The sequence below is a fragment of the Lichenostomus cassidix genome, chromosome 3, assembly GCF_008360975.1.
Source record: "Lichenostomus cassidix isolate B80296 chromosome 3, HeHo_3.0, whole genome shotgun sequence".
In the NCBI taxonomy this organism is placed as follows: domain Eukaryota; kingdom Metazoa; phylum Chordata; class Aves; order Passeriformes; family Meliphagidae; genus Lichenostomus; species Lichenostomus cassidix.
In genome coordinates this window covers 65,990,599-66,007,208 of record NC_139483.1, presented here as the reverse complement: position 1 = coordinate 66,007,208, position 16,610 = coordinate 65,990,599, and positions in this window count along the sequence as shown.

Genomic DNA, 16,610 nt, shown 5'->3' with positions numbered 1-16,610 from the left:
CTCATAGCTTTGATAAAATAATGGAAGCCATATGTTGTTTCTTAGAAATGGCATGCAGTTGGAGTAGGAGAATTATTTTCCAGTCCAAGAAAGCTTATGGGGAGCAGAAAAATCAACAAAAACTCCTTAAGAAAACACTAACAGCTCCTTACCACTAAGCCTTGGACCTTGCATTTTATTGAAAATTACTTGCAAAAGACATTATCTGGTGACCAAGCTTTGTAACTTCCTCAGTCAATTCTGACTGCAAAATCTCTGTCTGTTTTTAAATGCCATTTCTGCAAATTTCATGGATTAAAATATTATCTGGGTCATTACAACTGATACTGGTTTGCAAATGATTGGAGTACGGCTTCAGCATTGATTTAAGATGCCAGATATTATTTTCAATATTCAGTTCAAAAATATGAACTGGATGCAGAAACCATCTACTGTTTTTTTCATTAAGTGCTGTTTTTCTCATTAAGTGCTTTTCAAGTAAAAATATTTTATGAAAATAAAACCATGAGTGATATAGTGCCAGTGGATCATAGTATTATGGCCATTTTGTCCTGACATTTGTTGCTGTTCTTAACACCAATGTGATCAGTGCTATCTAAACAACGCAGAAAAGAGCAGCCTTGGATGTTAGACCAAAACCAGGCAAAGTAAAAAGTCCTTGTTTTTTTCCTAGAATGTAGAAAACATTTCTAAGCTCTTTGGAATGAGTACAGCCTTGAAATGTCCTTTATTTTTTCCCCTCTATGGAACTCTTCACATCTTTTGGGTTTTTTTACGTATCCATGAGAGTCCTTTGTTGTAGGAAACAGTTCTTGAAAACACTCCAGAGACAGAATGAAGTGCTTCACTTTGTATGGTTGAGGAACTTCTTGCTCAGATAGTGATGTCCCTGCTAATTTTGGAGATGTAGAGACAAATCCCTAAAAGCTCTCTTCAGTCAAATGGATAGCAATTTTGATCAGGATTTCTCAGAAACCAGTGATTAAGTTGTAGGTAAATAAGACCATTCTTCAGGATGCAGAAGGCAGTGGAGCTAAAGTAAGTGATAGCAGGAGGTACTGTAGGACTTTCATAGCTCTTTTCTGTTTAGCAGTGAGTTACTGTTTAGGACTCTGTGTGTGTGTGTGCTTCTGTGCTAGTATTTATGATGCAAATGGGAATTTTTAAATTTCTTTTGTATTTCTGCAGCTGAAAACAAAAACCCCTGCAAATTACTTACAAACAAGATAAAATATTTCATAATTCCTTAGCAGAGCATAACAGGCAACACTTGCCTATTTCTTTTATCACATAACTTGTTAAAAAAAATCATATGCAAGACAGTATAGAGAGAGATGTAAACAGCTCATTTTCTTAGACTAGAGATGGCAGTAAATGTTATATTAAGGCTATAGTTGGCTTGATTTTCACACATTAGTTTGCCCATTATGTGTATATATAGGAACATATGGGACAGTTACTGCTTGGGGCAGATGGGTCATGTTCCTCTGGGACACTATGCATGCAGAGTGCTCTCTTTCAGATCATCTAAGGCTGCAGCAGACATCATGAATGTCTTTGAAAAGGTTTGTCTCCTCTAGTGCATTTGCCCACATGATTCTGTTGTGTATGAGATTATATCTTCAAGCTGTCTGCAACTGGGCCATTCTTATTTGATAGTCTTGATAATAAATGGCACATGCATTTTTAATATAGGTCTAGTGTAGTGAGGGCTTATATTTTTTTCAGTTGGCAGTTGTGCTTCTACAGATCTCTCCCTGAACTGTGTTTTAAAGACTGTAGTCCTAAATAACTGTTTTCATACTAAAGACAAAGCAGGTACATTTGTAGTTAGAAACTTAGTGTGTTATTTTCCTTATGTGTCAGGGAAAACTTCTAAATAGTTGATAAGAAGTGAGTTCTAATAACAAAAAGGGTAATTATTTTTCAAGTTTATGTTTCTGTCTCAGACACTTTATGTGTCTTTCCACCTTAGTGAAGGTGGAAAACTGCCTGTTAGTGTATTTCTTCCATGATAGTTTAGATAAAAAAGACTTAATGCCTAAATCACCATCAGGTGGCATTTTAGACTGTCCCATTTATGTGCTGTCTGGGCGAGTTCCTTGAGAGGATCGTTCCATTTGTTACAAAGGGTAGGAGAATCTATGGTTAAGGCTCTCAGATCATATATGGGTCAAATAAATATTTTGATTTAATTATGTTGAAAAGCCATAAACCCTATATAAATTAGGGAGAACTGCATGTTCTAGCTCTCAGAGAATAAAATTGACTTTATATACTCTTACATGGTGTGGGACATCACTCTTGAAAAACCTCTGAAACAGGTGGTGCAAACCACAGGGAAGCATATTGTGTTTCACTGCTGAATGGCCACTGGCTCATGGTTTACTGCTGCTTCTGCCCTACTAATTTGCTTATTAAGTCTTGTGACAAGTTTCTGACAGGATTTCTGCAAACTGGACTTTAGAAATATTCCAGACTCAGCCTCAGCTATGATTCCATCAGATTCCAACCATGCACTCATTTTACAGACCATAGGTGACAAAAGAAAATAGTCATGATGGCACAAAAAATCCAGGCTGGAAGGGACCTCTGGAAGTTTATCAATTTATATGGTGCCACTAAAATTAAGAGTAAGAGGAAAATGATAGAAAGCTAGGGGCAAAATCTTAGCAGATAAATAGATTAATGGTTCCTTCACTGAAAAATGTTTGTTTCTTATTTGATTTATTGTTTGATTTGAAAATTATTTTGGCTGTTGATCTCTAATAGAATTTGACCACTGAGTGGCTTTGTCCAGGTTCATAGAGAGTTATAGGATAACAGAAGCAGGAAAGGATCCCAAGTGGCTTTGCACAGTCAGATCTGGAAAGCTTCCAAGGACAGAGATTGGACAACCTCTCTGGGCAGCCTGTTCCAATGCCTACTGTCCCCATGAGCAAAATGGCTTTTCTGATATCTAGTCTGATTGTCTCATTTCATCTTGTGCTTACTGCTCCTCACCCGACTGCCATGCACAGCTGAAGAGCCTTTTCAGCTACCTTCCAGTAGGGACTTGGGACTGTTAGATTTTTCTACAGAGCCATCTTTCTCCAGGATGAACCAGGCTGGATCAATTGGTCTTTCCCGGCAGGGCAACTGCTCCAGCCCAAATCAGCTTGGGGCCCCTCACTTATCTCCTGCCAATTCATGAATATCTCTACTGAAGGGCACAAAGCTTCATGCTGCATGCTAGATGTGGTTGAAAGTAGAGAGTGGAAGGGATTAATTCTGGTACTAAATAATTTGTAAGTTCATGTTCTTAATCTAGAGGTTGTATTTTTTATTTTTTTTTTAAATTTAAGGAAATGGTTTTGCATCTACTGTGAATTCTAGTGTTTCAACAATGTACAAATGGCACTTCTGAACAGTGGAAATCACATTATGTGGTTTCTCTAGTGGAAACTAGTTAAAACATTCTAATAATTAGCATTTCATGACCTTATCTCTTTTTAAAGAATGAATAAGATAGATTGCCTCTTTTTGTACTTGCTCCATTCAGTGATTAACTAGCCAAAAATGTCTACTGTCTGCATATGACAGTTATTAAATAAGAATTTGAAGATATTCTGCAGGATTTATTTGTGAAGCTGATTTAACTTCATTTAGTTTTAGAGACATACTCTAGTTCAATTTAAATGGAGTCAAAAGCCAAATATATGAATATCTTAATGAATAATTATGTGTTAATTGAAATCTTATTTTTGCCAGTAGAAGCAAACTTTTTAATATGAGATATTTCCTTTTCTATCATGAATATTGTTTTCTAACACTTATTACCATCAGAAGACATTGTAATTTTGTTTAATTCCTTTTTATTGCACATTACTTCTGCTAGGAAACTGAGCAGTCAGGCATGAACTAACTTAGGTAAAATAAGAACTGAAATGTATTCCAGTTGAAAGTCATATACTATTGAACCATGGTTGCTTTAGAGCTTGCATGTTTCTATTATCTTAGATGCTAAAAAAAACTAAAACAAAAAATCAATTAAAATTAAAATAATTTAGTGCTCATGAAAGCTGCTAGACTGACAGTTCTGCCAAATTAAATCTTCTTTTTTCAAAAGGGAGATGGTTATAACATGCAAAATTATGATACAAACTTATACACAGCATGTGCTAATATCCTTCAAACCTCACCTTGAGGAGGAAGAAATAATTCTGTTTACATGCCATCCTATCCACATCATGCACTGAAAAAAGCAGTGAATTTTGCTGGCAATTTTCTTAATCGTCTAAGAGAGACTTCATTAACTAGAAGTGAGAGAATAATTGATTGTTTTTTTGTTTCAATGCCTAAAAGGAGACAAATGTTTGGTTGTGAGAGAAATAAAATAATTTTAGTTATTTTCATCAAGTTTTTTAAAATAGAAAAATTAGAAAAATAGAAAAAATAGAAAAATAAAAAAGGTGTTCTCTTTTGAAACTGGTAATAAATGACAGAGAAATTAAGATCCACATTCATAATGTCCATAACTTCTGCATTACTTTTATAATTGGCCAATTCGCTTGTGGAAAGACGTAAGTTCAGATTTTCCTCTGCAAAAAGTGACTGAGGTCCTGTGTCCAGGAAAGTTTTCCATTTCCTTCTGTTCCTCATAGAGTAAGTAGGTTGGAATTCAATTTCCCATGATATTTCAGTGATTTTACCCTTTAGAGTCCCGGAGTGTAACTCATGGAAGTAGTCCACAGAAGGAGGCACAGGACAACACACCTCAGCGTTCTCTTCACTGTGGCACTGGCATTGACAGTAACTAGGAGGGGAAAACAACCTAAGAAAAGTACTGTGCAGCCAGAGTTAAACCCTGAGTTTAATTTCTGAGACTCAGACTGATTGAACTACAATGCTCTTGGCTAAATAAATCTCTCTACATTGGCAGTATGTGTGAATACAGCCCTTCATTTGCTCAGCTCTCATTACAAGTGAATAGAAATAAAAAATTTCTGAATTACTGAATCAATTTATCTCAGAAGGACTAGATTTTCATCATTTTCACTTTGGTTGCTACTGCTAGGTTAAACTGTATAGTTGGGGTATCTGTGAGAAGCATTTGTCCACATACACAACTTTTGGAAAAAACATACCATGCTGTTTCATCTATATCATCAATGCAATGCAGTCTAAATTTGTGGAAAAGAAAATATGAGAACTATTTTAAGTCATATGCTTTATATACTTCTGTTGTTTGAGATTTGAAGGCAGCGTTTACTTCAGGAGTATAAATAATTTTGAACTACTGGCTCCATGCAGCAGAAATCAATGATGACTCTACTCTCTAGAGAGTAATATAGCTGCTCTTTTCAGAAAAATCTGTTGTATTTGGGGAAACTTATATGTGATATGTTCATCAGGGCAGAAATGCTCCATTTCACTGCAAATGAGAGAATTTATATCATCAAAGTGTTTTTTCTACGTTATGTATGATATTCATACTGTTTAATGATAGAACATCTCTGAATAGCACATTTGAATGTCTACTTATAAATATTGCTTGCATCTTCAGGTTTATTTATTATGTTTGTGTATATAAAATTTGGCACTTATGAGCTAACCAAGGGTCTTGACACAAAGACTTTAATAGTCTTTGAGGAAAATTTTTCATAAATACCTGTTACATGATTCCCACAATGGATATGAACATGATTCATGCACTTATGTCTCACAAGCATAATTTGCATAACTTTTTTAACAAATTAACCTTTAAAATGGCATGCTAAAAATACAGGTAATAATTTTATTTATTTTTCTCCAATAGTTGTAAAAACTCAGTTTGCAGGAAAATTCTAGATATCTTGTGTCGATAAGCCATTTAGCAGTGATCTGAGCACAAACAGCAAATTGTATTTTACATCTTAACTTCTGTGCTCTTTGTCCTAGGTTGCAACATAGATATACTTAAGTATTCTATTACCACCAGCTGTGGGCCATTAGCTGCTATCACCTGCTAATGACCCACTCCGGGTGACAGACAATGGGCCATCAGGGACCCACCGTGTGACTCATGGACTTATCTCATCCCATTGTGGGATGCTCTGCCCAGGAGGGAGGAGCCAGGTGTTCCCACCTGGATATAACCTGGCCTTGGAACTGCCTGAGCTAGCCCTGTCTACTGGGTTCCCAGAGGACAAGAGTGACCACTGGACCTTCAGCTGGAGATCAGACCTTCACAGGATCACCACTTGAACTGAACTACTTCATTTGGACTGCCACCACCACCCTAACAGGGTGTCAGGTTGTATCTGACTTTGTCAGTGCTTTTCCTTGTATTATTTCACTTATTTTTAATTTCAGTCTTGACTTGTGATCTCCCACTGGTTTGTTTTCAAACCAATACACTCTTCCAGTCATTTCTAACTCTTCATTTTTTAACCTGAAAACCTTTCTTAAAACTTGAATTTCTGGAAGGATGTGGATAAGTAAGGTCATAACTTTTATGACAATTGTAACTTCTTACAGCACTCCAGCTATATCCTGAAATCATGCCTGGCTTTTCAAGTCTTTTCACATTGCCAAAATCATGTCAAGGGAGTTTGTTTGGGAGCAGATACACACAGCTGTGCATAAGCTTTACTTATGGTCTGACCCAGCTCAGGAGGAGAATCTGTGTGGAGTGTCCATAGGGAGCCCAGGTTATGTAGTTGGCAAAATGCCCTCTGTCTTGAGAGCTTTTGAGTTCTACTCCTGGCACAAAACTTTGCATAACCACTGTCATCAGATGGAAACAACATACACAACCTTGTTCTGTCCCCCAGTGCTCTGGGAATTGGAGATTTCTTGGTTGCTCGGTACTCTTATGCAAAAAACCTGTAAGTAGACGTCTTGTTGTAGTTCAGTTGCCCAGTCTAAACAGCCCTTGAAATTTGTCTTAGGATTTTTTAAAAAGGGAGGAAATATTGTGGTGTTTGTGCTGTTCATTATTTAAATATAAAACTGTTTATATTCTCTAAATGAGAGAAGCTGAGAAGACAGCATGATGTGTATGGTGTTACTGAAACCGTATTGTTCCCTCCCTCTTATACACAAGTATTGGAGCTGCTGCCAATTCTGTAATTTCAAAAGTTTCAAAATTGGAGCTAATTTGTATTTCTCAGAATGTTAAATAGTATTGAGAAAGCACACATTGGAGAGCAAAAAAGTCTTCTCATTGAAGATGGGAGGCAGAACATAGGCTGACTTAGAAACAAATCGTAGATATCATCTCTTTCCAGGTGGGAGTGGACAGATTTCTAGTACTTTTTACATGGGGGACTTTGACAGTGTGTCACCTCAACTATTCAGAGTGCCTTGTGCTGTCATTTGGGAGGTGACACGAGTTACACTATTAGCAGAGCCTCAAAGTGACTAAGGCATTGTGGTAATGGATATAGATCCCAGCTGCAGTCAGGATCAAATGGAAGATAAATGTGCTTCTGTTGTGCTCAGCCCATTTTCCAGGGAGCACACTCCACTCAAGTTTGACGTGCACTTTGATGAGAGGGAGGTTTTGTTTCTTCTCCACAATATGCTGGTACATACCATATGTCTGTCTCAGACTCCCAGGGAGAAGAAAAGATCCAATACAGTGCTTCCAGGCAGACTGGACCTGGTGTCCCAAGGGGGATTTACAACGTACTAGCTTTGCTCCTTCTGAAGAGCTAATAACAAAGTAATGTCCTCTATAAAAATGGTTTTGTGGGCACATACAAATAGACAAATGCAGAGTTAACATTTAATAACTTGTAGAAAAAAATCTATTTCTTCTTGGAAGCAGAGCTGACTTGTTAATTTTATGTGTAAAGTTGAACAAATGATCAAAAATAGTCCCCTTTTTATCCTTAGTGAGAAGCTGATAAACAAAATATTCCTTGGAACAAGATTTCTGCTTTGCCCTGTTACATTTTCTACCTGTAACAATCCTGGGCCATATTTAAATTTAGTTTTCTGAGTAATAGGCAATCTTTTCAACAAAGAGTACAAGTCAGAAAATCAGGCTTTGATTTTCCCAATTCAACCTCTGTATAAGTTAAAGATTAATAAAATCATCTCTCCCAAGACTTTCACCTGTAAGAAAAGATGCCTAGTTTAAAAAGAAAACATTTCTAGAAATATTGCAAAATTTCTATCTGCTCCAAAACTTAAACAGAATCCCCACACACTGATAAAAAGAAGGTGCCTTTTGCCTGCCATACAAATGGAAAGTTCAGTTCATAAAGCTGTTATGCATAATTTACATGGATGTTCTGCAAAGTCTGTTTGGGAGTAACATACTGGAAAAATTAATTACCTGCTTTTAATATTCATTAAGCGTTCTTTCCCCTCTGAGCATGTGTTGCAACTTCTAAAACTGCATAAACCCAAGAACAGCAGCTAGGTGAGGATTATGTACCAATGCAGGAGGACAGGAAAGGAATATTGCCTCCAGGTCAGCTCAGCTCCTGGCTTTGGGCTCACATGTAGCACAGAGGATAAGGCAGCTGCAACCAGTTCACTCTCTGCATACACCCTGGTGCATGGGAAAGGAGAGCATTCCCTGGCTGCTGCTTTTAAGCAGAGAAATGTGATCAGTTTTTCCTACTGGTTAAAGGAGATCCTTACTGCCTTTTTGGAAGGGGCTATTTCAAGACAGTGGTGCTACAAAAGTTTTGCAAAAAGTGTGTTCTAAACCAATGACCCCAAACAAAAATATCACTCCTTCTTGATTTCCCTTCATGTAATATGTTGCTTTTGTCAGAATAATGAAACAGCCCACCAGGACATGGGACATATGCTGACATGAGATAGTTTGTAAGCATGGCATGTATAGAAGAGTTTATTTTTAATCCCTGCTCTCTGAACAAACTAGAAATACACACCTTGTAACACACATTCATCATGTAAGCAGAAATCCTGCAAATTATTATATTTTTTTTTTAGGTTCACTTGTATGATTGGTGTCATTGTTTTCAGTTCCTGAAATTAAGAACAAAACACATATTTTGTATTGATAATGACTCTTTCTGATCCTCTCTGAGTGTGTGAAATCAGAAAGTGGGAAGTGTTCTAAAGACTTTTAACAAGATACACAAGGAATATTGCTGCAAAACTAGCAATACTTCCGAAAGATTAGATGGTTGCAAGAACAGTCTTGCCACTTCAAATTCAATTTCTGGGTCTGCTAAAATCTTCCTGGATAAACTTAGGCATGGCACTTAATCTTTTTGTGCCTTAGTTCCCAATCTGCAACATGAAGATAATGCTGTTTTCTTCCCTTAAGACTTTATCTTTTTGAAAGCTCATTGAAGCTTTGGGCATCTCTGTGGCTGGCTATTAATTGGTGATAAATTTATGTGTAGTGATGCTGAGAAGAGCAGGAAGAAAAGGTGGGTTAGATTTAGAACTACAGAGACATCTAAATTTTTGCTTTGCAAACACAGAAAAATATTTTCATTTCTGAATCAGGACACAAAGTTTGAAACTGAAATACTTTTATAGATAAATTGCCATATGTTGAACCATTTCAGCATTATGGAAATAAATTGTTTCAAGGATTTAGAAGATTCAATGTCCCCTCCCTTCCTTGCAAGACCTGATTGTGCATCCAGTGATGCTCTGGTGGTCCCACGATTCCCAGTAGGCATTATCTCTCTCACTTACTCAGCAGAGAAACAATTTTGCATCACAGGGTTTGCCCTCCATTGATAGAGTCCATTGCATAAGGCAGAGTGGAGGGAACCTGAATTAGAGTTGTCACTGTGCAGTGTGAGTGCTAGAGGGTACCACATGGACAAAGGGAAGGCAGAGGAACTGATGAAAGACAATATCTGGCAGCTCCTTCAGCGGACTCTGTTCTGCCCTAAGCACTAACTGAATAAGGCAGGGTGCTGTAAAAATTTGCAACTATGCAAACAAGGACAAAAACATAGTGCTTGTAGTCAAAGTATCCAAATTAGGGCAACCTCTGTCATTCCTTGACTTAAGGAAAAGTGTTTACTACATTAGCATTTTCCAAATAATGTTTATTTTTTATGTCAGTTCATTCTGCCTTTAGAGAGAAGAAAAAATTACTGGGATTTGTTTTTTAATCCTTTCCTAGCAAAAGCTAATTTATTTCTATAAAGTTCATTAAGAAATTCCTCCTTCAAGGGCTTTATTCTTTAAATTCTTTTTTAACCTCTTAGCAAATTTTAAAATGTAATTACTTTTATACCAACACCTAAAGATATTTAAAAATAATTAATTCACAATCCATCATCTGCTGAGAATAGTGAGACCTTTTCCTTAATCCCAATGAGATCACATAGTTATTACTTCTGCAAGTGCTACTATTATTTATTATGTCTGCAATTTCTTTTTTTGTTTAACTGTGCTGTTTTTAAGGTAAAATGAATGGAATGAAATATGAAATCATTCTTCATTGTCCTGACTCAAAGAGACCAGGTTTATAAAGTAAGAAATATTATGAGATTTGTTAAACAATGATGAGAACTTGTAATATTATAGAGAAAATCTGTCTACATGATATTACTTGGCTTGTAGTAGTCATCCTTAACTTTAGGACAGAAGTTAGCCTCTGGATTTTTGCATGGTTTGAATGGAGGCTTAATTTGCTTTGGAAAATAAATTTATTAACAAACACACTTGTGAATGGTACTGTTCTGTATTTCTGATACATTAGTTTGCAAAGTTCTAGAGATTTCAGACAGAGCTCTATTTTATTCTCAATATGCTATATATGAAAATTTCAAATTAAAACAAATACAGGGAGATTTTGGTAACCTCTTCAATTTCAGTCATACACAGCTTAACTCTTCACATAGTCCTGAACCACTTGGTCTTCATTTGCTAAAAAAACTGGTTGTTTGTACTTTTTGTTTGTACTTTTCTAAACAGAAAGTGTGGTCTTAGTGGTATGTTGAGTTTCTTACAAGTTCCCAGCAGCAACATATTTAATGAATTCCACTCTCCAGCAAATGTGCACAACTCCTTTTCTTCTGGGACATGGGCAGGAGATCTTATTTCCCTTTATCTCTACTGGCTTATCTTCACTGGTAGCAGACATGACCTTCACTTCCAATTGAAAACAGGTGCAAAAGAATGAGAAGTATGCTTGACTGCTAGGTGCTTATTAAAGGTGTTCCACCCTTTCAGAGGCCTTCTTCAACATCACCTTGATGTGCTTCAGCCAAGCACTGAAAGCTCAATGCCTTCAATTCAAAACTATTAGCAATATCATGTTGAGCTTATAGGAAATTTGGGTTGTTTGGCATTTTTAGCTGAATATAAAAGACCAGAAAGTTCAGAAAAAGGTTCAGTTCTAACAGGTTTGTGAAAATATGAGGAACCATATTTACTAAGTCAGTCTCTCAGGGGTGGGGCAGGGGGAATAGAAGTCTTTTGTGTTGAGCACCCATATTTTTTGTTTCCAGTCATGTTGGAGATTAAGAATTGCAAGTATTCCCATAGTTACTCATTTCTTTCACATTCCCGTAATTACTCATTATTATAAAAAATAGTAATTATGAGAAGGAACCTTTTGGAACACTTTCAAAATACGTTGTGTACATGTCTTGATGTTAAAACAGCACTGTTCCAACAACTGTGCTCAGGAACAGTGCCTCAGTCATACTTTCAGGTCTTAATTCCTTGCCAGCTTCTTCCTGGATCCCAGAGAGCTGGAATTTAACATTGTTCTATATTGGATGACATGGTTTTCCTCTTTTGAAGGTATGCAGATCCACTGTCATGATCTATCACTTTATTATAGAAGAGATTTGAGTCCTAGTATGTGAGTCACACTTTCTCATTCTTCTAAACAGAAAATTCTGACAACTATTTTCTTGTTCAACTTTTTCATATCAGCTAGGGAAAAAAATACAAAACAAGCTAATGGTGTACTTCAACTTGCCTCTGAACAGTAGGTATAGTTTATTTAGTCCTTAGAGTCCCAGGTGTATGACATTACCTGCGTTCTGGGACAAAATTGTTTTTTCCCACTCACAGTATTTTGGAAAACATCTGTGGCAAACTGCTGCAGTTTCAGCTGTGAAACTCAATCAGAGCAGATAATGAGAACTGTAGAACTTTTTTCTAGGTTGGAAAAGACCTTGAAACATGAACTGATCTAACCTTTTGGGGGAAAGGGAGCCTAGGTGACATTATCAGGCACTTTGTCCAAATACATCTCAAAAACTTCCAGAGACGGGCTCTATATCACATCCCTAGTAAAGCTGCTCTGGTAAATGATTGTTCTTGCAAACTGTAAAAAAATGTCTTTCGTATGTGAAGATGAAACTTCTTCCAGTGAAATTTGTACCCATTGTCCCTTCTCCATGTGGTTCCTTGTGAAGAGATCTTCCATCCTCTTTGTAGCTGCCCTCTAAGTATTGGAATCTTTCCTCTTAGGAAGAAAACTTCTAATCCCTTCAGTCTTTCTCATAGGGCCAGTTCTCCAACATTTTGGTCATCAGATCTCAATTAAAAAAATTAATAAGCCAAGCCTTGAGTGTTTGCCCTCCTAGTTGCATAATAATAAAATACCATGAACACAAATTAGAAGTATGTGAATGTTGCTCTTGAGCCGCTAGCAGAGAAAAGGACCCAAGTTCTCAGTGTGGCAAGAAAGAGGAAGTTTATTATTTTGATTTCAATATATATAGACTTTTCAGAGGTCACCCAGGTTGGTCAGTCAGAAACCTCCCCTTAGGTCTGATTGGCCAGGCCTGAACTGTCCAAGTCTCGAGACACTGTTTAAAAAACATCCAAACTTTATCTTTGTTTATAAAACACAGCGGAATGTTCTCACGAAAAAGACCTGTGCTAGCGACATATGAAAAAGAGTACACCTAAGATCCAGAGAAGAGCTTTAATTCAATATAATTGCATTAAATATAAAATATATACATCAGAAGATCCACGGGTTTGCCCCATATATTTTATTTAGCTACAAATTGCCAACATTTGGACCATCACCAGGTTAAACTAGGAAAGTCAATGCATATAGCAAGCATTTCAACAAATCCCATAGTGACTGGGGAATAAAATCTAATTTGCCTAACTAATGCTCATGTCATGAAGTTAGGTGGTTCCATCAAGGGAGCTGCTGCCATTTCACCCCTGTAGGCCCTCCAGGTTTCCTGCTTTGACAAGGAGATGTTACTAACCAAACAAAGTGAGGAAGGGAGTGGTTAAGAGAAGGAGCCATCTGAAAATTCTACAGGGCAACTTCACAAAAATCCTATGACTGAATTTCTCCTAGTGTGTTTAATGATGTTTTGGAAGTGCTTTCTACTGAAAACAAAAGTGTCACTTCAGCTAGTGCAATCCCATTAGTCCGAGATGTTTCTGAGGCTGGAGCTGTCAGAAATTTATTTCAAGTGTGTTTTAGCTTGAGAAGCAGCTGGAAAGCAGGAGCAGATGCATCTGAACGTGGAGGCACCCTCTGATTTCAATTTAAGATGACGTACTGCTCCATTAAAAGACTTATGCAGAGGCATCCTGAGCTTTTGCTTTGGAAACTGTAGCCCTGAAACTGGATGAGCAATCCACAGCAGACTTTAGTGAACACTGCATCCAAGACAAAATATCGGGAGATAAGTGCATATGGCAGCTCCCAAGAACATGTCAGACAGGCAGATGCTGTGTGAAATGAAGATATATTCTTCAGCTTGGCAGCTGGGGTTTGTGGTTGTTCATCAGATGAAGAAGCACGAGGAAGAAGTATAAGAAACATTATGTGATCTTACCTCTTATGCACCCATTTTGCAAAAGCTCCAGAGAAACACTCCCATGCAAACACATTTAATAGTATCCAAAGCTAGGGAACTAAATACGAATGTAAGAGACAAACTCTATAGCCTAATTTTCCCAAGTCACCCACAAGCTCAGCTGGATGTCTGTATTCATTTACCCACCCCAACCCATCTGTCTCTGAATAGTCAGCACCTATCTGTGCAGAAAGGCCTGGGGATATGTGTGTTCTGCGGGGTTGCCTGTTGGCAAAATATTAATTCATGAAACACCACAATTATTTGACATAGTAATAAGCATGGGAAATGAAGACAGGATGAAAACATGATCAATCTAGTCATGAACTGGACGGTAGCCATGGGAGTTAATCACAGTGTGGGGAGCTGGGAAGGAGGAGGCAATGCCTGTGATTGTAAGTGGTAAGGAATGAGGAGGAATGCTTTAAAGCTGTGATGAATTAATTTGTAGAACTCACTGATACAAACTATTATCTGTGTAGGAATTATAAGGTAATCAGTCCCAACACACCATGGCAAAAGCTGAGCAGTAGATGAGGTCTGTGGGGACACTCTTCTACACTGATGTAGTTCTGAGCTTTGTGTGCATTATAGAACATTTTGTGCCTCATTCTCAACAAACCAATGAATTTCACCTGAGGACACCAGGTTACATCACTCTTGTGATCTCCTTATGTCTTTCATTCCAGATAGAAATCTGTACTCTCTGGGGCTTATATTTCTGTTAAATATTTTGGATATTATTTTTTTCCTTCCTTCTACCTGCATCCCAGATACAAAGCCAGGTTCATTCCTGCAGAGAAGAAGCAAAACTCTCTTTGTTGGCTTCTGCTAGCTTTTGTCAGGCACAAAGCAGAAATGTCCTATGTAACCCTTCCCCTGAGGCAGTCTTTGGGGTCTGTGAACCTCTCATATAAACTACAGCAGTGTCTGGTGGCAGTGTATGCACAGCCAGTGCAGGCACTACCTTCTCACACTGGCTCCTCGGGTCTCCTCCCTTTCCATCTGCCACCCTTCATGATTTCATGCTCACCAGCAAACTTTTTAGCACTTAGTCATCTAGTGGAAGTTGTCCCTGCCCATGACAGTTAGTTTTTAAGGTCCCTTTCTACCCATGCCACTCTGTAATAATTTTATGATCTTCACTTTCTGAAATCAGTTACAGAAGGATCATATATACTTATTTTCCTAGTTATTAGACATGTTGTGAAGTTGAAGTGTTCCATGCTTACTTAAAATATGGTGCACTGCTGCTGAATGGGGTGCAAACCTTTCAAATGCTGTCTGTGCAAGTTGACCTTGTTAAAAATATTCTTTCTGTCCTTAAGTTTATTTTGAAGAACAGCTCAAGACATTCAAACATCAATACTTCAGGAATAACATGTATGTTAGTTCACAATAACCAGGAGGCTCTAAAGCAGTTGCAGGCTCAGCCTGAGATGAAAGTTTTTCAGTTAATCAGGTGGAAGGCAGTGATGCCTCAGCTAATAAGCATGTTTCTCTGTTTCACATAATTAGAATGAACAAGGACTGCAGAGGCCATTGGCTTCATCAAGATATTCCCTACATCAGGGAGAAATTTTCAACTTTGGTAAGTTTTGTAAAAAATCAAGAATCTTTGCATGGTCCCAGGAACATTTGCTGTGCAAATAGAGCTTATTCAATTCAAAGTAATGGCAGAAGCTATTAGCAACCAGCCCCCAATATTGAATGAGCCTTGACACAGAAAAATACTTTTCTTGCAGTCATTCTGTAGCTCAAGCAGTTTTTGAATGAAAGAGGTGATAGGGCCTGATATAGGTAAAAAACTGAGTAGGGTTAGTAACCCCCAGCTTCTGTGTCACAAGTATGTCACTCACCACAGGCTGAGCTAGGATCTCACAACAAATCTTTATTTTCTGTGAAGAAACAAGTGTCAAGTGTAGCTGATTCAAGAAGAAGGCATCCTGCACTGGCGTTTTAGGAATTGCACTCGCTAATTAGCAATAGCTCTGTCATTACAGAACTTTATGACCTGTCTTTAACTAAACTAATGCTTAAAAAGGGTTTGAGCTTGTATTTTAAAAACTATAGATAATCTTTTTCTTCCTGTTCCTCTAATGCTGGAAGACAGATCTTTTAAACAATGAAGTACAACTTAATATATCCTTGTGACACTGCTGATGATTGACACTGTACAGACATAATATAACAGATCAAGAAGATAGCAGCTGTGTTTCTCCAATCCTTTCCCTTCTATAATCATATTGCTTCCAGTTATGATTCTGCTTAGGTCGGAATTACTTCTGCTTTAGCCATGACTTTCTTCAAAGTGAATGTGGATCATATTGTACTTGATTGTGTCCAGAAAGGCAGTATGTATTTAGTATTTTATTCTTTAATGTAATGCATGAGGATCATGGTGCCCTTTCTCTGCAGAAATCAATAGAACCATTTATTTTAACCCTGTCTTCTTAGGAAAAAAAAAAAAAAACCCTTGAAAAATTTTAAGGATGGCTCTAGACAAGTAATTCCTAGACAAGTAATTCCCAGAAGTGAAACCAGCGGCCTCAACCCACAAAGAACATTTACTGTAAAACAACAAAAAACTCTTCAAACTTCAGGGAATGAACAAATGCTCATTACTAAGACTATTTCAGTAGAAGAGAGGATTATTTGATTGAGCATGATGGTGAAGACCAAAGCAAAGTATTCCTTAAAAGTGTTTATTGTTTCCAATCAAACCTCTGATCCTTTGTATCCAAATTATTCAAGTTCCAGTTTTAGATGTTTCAAGACAGACTCTGATCTTAGTCACATTGCTGTAAATAGGATGTAACTAGAATGTCCTTCCCCTGTAACATCTGT